Source organism: Elephantulus edwardii, unplaced genomic scaffold, assembly GCF_000299155.1.
Source record: "Elephantulus edwardii isolate Elephantulus edwardi_28Jun2011 unplaced genomic scaffold, EleEdw1.0 scaffold00108, whole genome shotgun sequence".
Classification (NCBI taxonomy): Eukaryota; Metazoa; Chordata; class Mammalia; order Macroscelidea; family Macroscelididae; genus Elephantulus; species Elephantulus edwardii.
In genome coordinates, this window is record NW_006399858.1 from 1,624,987 (window position 1) to 1,629,850 (window position 4,864).

The following is a 4,864-nucleotide window of genomic DNA, read 5'->3' on the forward strand; positions in this document are numbered from 1 at the left end:
TCTGTAAATGTTCATTAAAATTAATAAAATTTAATATAAATAAAAAACATTGTTCTCTGTCAGTTGTTTAGCCAGGTAATTCTCTTCCAGGTTTCTTGTCATGGAGGATTGTCAAATGAGGATTTTAACTATTGCATCTAAGTTAAAATGTTTCATTTAGTATTCCTTCAGTTCTTGGAGACTTGTTTTTGGCCAATACATTATTCATTGCATCTTGGATTTCATCCTCAATACCAATAGCTCTTGATAAAATGATTGTTACTGAAAGAACTAAATACAGAACAATTATTTTTGTTAAAATAACACTCTTACTGGCATCTTTTTATTCCATTCAGAGATAATCTATAGTAATTGGCTATAAAAATTACGTATAACATTGTAAAGACAGTAAATTCCAGAATACGTTTTTTTGTGCCTGGACATACAGTTGTTTGAACTGAATAAAGATAAACTTAAAAATAAGGTGAACTGCTTGGTGTAAAATCTGTAAAAGTAGTTATCGGAGTTAATATCTTTTAACCATACTTATTCTGTTTACTGAACAAATAATCCAATAAAATGGACTGTGTGAAGAGGAGGAGTTCATCAAGATTGAAATAAGATTCATTAACAACTTGCAACTGTAAAAGTAAAGCCAGGTTTACTAGCTGGAGGGGAAAAAAGAAAATTTTTAAATAAAGTGCCTTACATAGGCACTTACTGAAGGAGTTTACTTCTTCAGGCTATAACTTTCTTTACAGATTACATTTCAACATCCAGAAAAGAAAAATATCCTCTATTGGACCATTGAACAACATCATGAAAAATGAGGGGAAGATTTAAATTGTCAAAGATTTTCTTTTACTTTGATTCACAAACGATTTCCATAGAAATAGGAGTCAAGAAATCAAACAAGATTTTAAATTAAACAAATCTGCTGTGAAAGATCTCTTTCCAGTGTTCAAAAATAAAGTTGTCCTTTTACTCCCTACACATCTGAAAATTGGGTGATGAATATGGATGACTGAAGAAGAAACAATGCCTTTATGTTGTCATGTTGGAAATGAATACAAATATTTCTTGGACTGCTAAAAGAACAAACAAATCTTTCCTGAGGGAATTTCCACCAGGATGTTCCTTAGAGGCATGGATGGTGAACCTCATCTTACATATTATTAATTTTTTGTTAGGAAAATCAAGTCCTTGGAAAAATATATCATGTTAGGAAATTTAGAAGGTTAGCAAAAGAGAAGACAACCCTCAGGAGATGGAATGAACACTGGGCTCAAATATAGCAGAGATAGAGATTGAGAGGAGGGCATATTGTTGATGGCAGATGTCACTGAGTTGAGTACAACTCATAGCAACACTGTGAGCATGACATAGGACCGGACAAATTTCAGATCTATTGTTTATAGCATCGTTCCGAGATATAGTCGAGTAAGTGGTACTTAATAACAACAACAAGGTGCACCTGACTCAAGTTTTCACAATTTTATCACCTTATATATATATGAAAATTGGACAACAAATAAAGAATATTAAAGAATTGTTTTTTAAAACTATGGTGTTGGAGAAGAATATTAAATATACCATGGACTGAAGAATCAACATATTAGTGTTTGAAGAAAAGCAACCAGAATGTTCCTTAGCAGTAAGAATGGGAAAGCTTCCTCTCACATACGTTGGGCATGTTATCTGATCGGGTTAAACCTTAGTGTAAGATATAATTTTTAATAAAGAGAAGGTTAGTACAAAAAAGAAAAACTTTCATCAGATGGTGTCACACACTGTTTACAAGAATAGATCCAAGCACAGCAACAATTCTGAGGATGGTGCAGGTCCAGTTACAGTTTCATTTTATTGTGTGTCTGCAAGTCTGAACTGATGTGATAACAGCTAACAATAGCTTTATAATGTAGCTGAATTCTCTCATCATAGTTCTTAGAATTCATCCACTGTATTTTCCAAAAATATAGTCTGAAAAAATCACTATAATTTGTTGCTTCCTGTTCAATATTTAATTTTGTTCCTTACTGTATTATATTAATGTTGCTGTTGTTATGTGGCATTGAGTTACCTGCAACTTACAGCGACCCGGTGTACAATAGCTCTGAAACTTGCTCTCTTCTGAGTCAGTCTCACTGATTCCAACACAACTACTCCCATTACCCGAGTTATTGTGTCAATCCATCTCACCCAGGTTCTTCCTCTCTTGCATTGCCCCTCCACCCTTGCAAGCATGATGTCTTTCCTTATCCAAGAACTGTCCCTCCCGTGCACATGCCCAAAATATGTGAGATGGAGCTTCATAAACCTTACCTCGAAGGAGAAACTTGTTTTCACTTTCTCCAAGACAGACCTGTTTGTTCTCTTGGTGGTCCATGGTATATTCAATACTCTTCTCCAGCACAACTCAAAGGCATTGATTCCTCTTCTATCATCCTTAATGATTGTTCAGTTCTCTGCTACATAGCAAGTAATTGCAAGGTCCAAGGGCTAGATCAAGCATACCTTAGTCTCTAGACTAGCATCGTTACTCTTCAGGACTTTAAAGAGGTTCCTGACAGTAGGCTTCCCCAGTGCAATTTGTCTTTTGATTTCCTGACTGGTGGTGCCAAGAGCATTGATTGTGAAAGTGAGCAAGCTGTAAGTGTTAACAACCTCACTTTCTTTTTCATATCAAGTGGCCCAGTGGTGAGATTGATGTTGAACTTCAATCTACATTGAAGACTACAGTCCTTGACCTTCTTCAGCAAACACTTCAGGTCCTCTTCAGTTTCACTAAGCAAGGTTGTATCAACTCTACTGCAGGTTGTAGATGAGTCCCCAAACCTGATTCCACATTCCTCCTCATAAAGCCCAGTCTCCTAAAATTGAAAAAGTATGAAGTATGCCCACCCTTGATGCACCCCTTTCCCAATTTTGAACCATGTACTGTTTCCTTGCTCTGTTCTGACAATTGCTTCCTGGCCTAAGTATAGGTTTTACATGAGCATAATCAGGTGTTCTGGGATGTCCATTCTTCTCAAAGTTAACCACAATTTGTTGTAATTTACACAGTCAAATGCCTTTGCATAGTCAATGAAACACAGATAGACATTCTTCTGGTACCCTTTGATTTCTGCCCAAAATCCATCAGATATTGGAGATAATGTCTCTCATACCATGGTCTCTTCTAAACCCTGCTTTTGTTTCTGGTAGTTCTCTGTCAATGTACTGTTCCAATTGTTTTTGGAAAGTCTTCAGCAGGATTTTGCTTGATGTTACATTAGTGATATTGTTTGATAATTTCCACACTCTGTTATGGTAACTTTTTCCTTTGGAATGAATATAAGAGTGGATCTCTTCAAGTCAGTTGTCTAGGTTGTTGTCCTCCAGATTTTCTGGCACAACAGCAGAGCCTTAAATTAACTATGACACTCTTTTTAGTGTGAGACCTATGTGCTTGAACAGGTCATTGTAGATTCGTTGCATTTATTTCTCACCTTTCTCACCTCCAAATATTCTTCAGACCACACAAACTATGTGTCATCCATGCAAATAGCTGTGCTTGGGTCACCTATCCTGGAAAAAAAACTATGCAGGCACTAATAGTAAGACTGAAGCCTTCTGCCAGGAAATGTCAGCATCCCACACTAGCTGTTACATGGTCTATGGACATGGAGTTTATCCTGACTCTCTTCACCTTATGAGAATAGGAGTGGAGGGAGGGAGGTTAGCCTCTAAAGCACCAGGCACATGGCACGGACTCTGCTTGTCTGAGCCTTAGATCCTCCAACCAATCATCCAGCATCATCATTGTTCTTCTTATTCATATCACAACTCATTTTTAATTTGGTATAGAACAGTTTAATCTCATTCTGAGTTTTAGCTTTTTCAGTATAATTTCCCTTTTACCACGCTGCCCTCTTATCTTTGTACATGTACTTTCTTAAACTCATCTTGTTGGAGAGGCACTTCAGCAGCCTCCAAGTTTTCTCTTTTGCCACCTCCTCTGTTTCTTCCATACTTAATCTATTAATGAGGATATTGTCAGAATTTCATTTTTCTGAAGTTCCCATGAATTGACACAAGCTATTGCAAAGGTCTAGAATGAAAAATTGTACAACCTATTAGTTGAATGGAATCTGTGTCTCAAGTAGTTACTAAGAGTATTTTTCTAACTATAATAGGTAATGTGGTGACACAGCGCAGTGTAAGGCTCAGATCTCCTGACACCCAGTCTAAGTCTCCGTTATGCTGAATTATAGCAGAACTGTGTGGAAGATATGTTGATCCTTTAACCTGCAAGTTTTTATTTAATTGATGATGAAAAATACTTCTCAATTTGAAGATGTAAGAGGACAAATCAGACATAATATTATAACTGCATGTCCAAAGAAACACAGAATGCATGCCTAAGACAAATATTACTAAACAAAGGCTCTTTCAATTGAAGATCCATACTGCTCAAGGCAGTCACTGCAAAACAATGGGAAATGCACAATAGGTAGAATTTATGTTTCTTGTTCACCTCCCCTCCCTTTTATAGACTGTGAGTGGATTTTTACCCTTTAGCTTAAAAATGAAAATTGTCAAACACTAAAAGTGTTAGATGTCTAATTAAGCACAATTTTTAAAACTGGTTTTTATAATGAAAAAAAAAAAGCTTGATCCAAAGTAAAACAGAATTAGAATTCTTTTGGCCTAGTGGCAAGGAGTTATGCTGCCAACCCAAAGGCAGGCAGTTGGAATTCAACAGCTCTTCTGTAGAATAAAGAGGGGAAGTCTCCTCCAGGACTATTAACTGCCTCTGAAAACCAGTTGAAGGGTCAGCCCTGAATCCGATCACAGATCTGATGTGATGGTAATATATATAGTGTATATATACACACACATATAT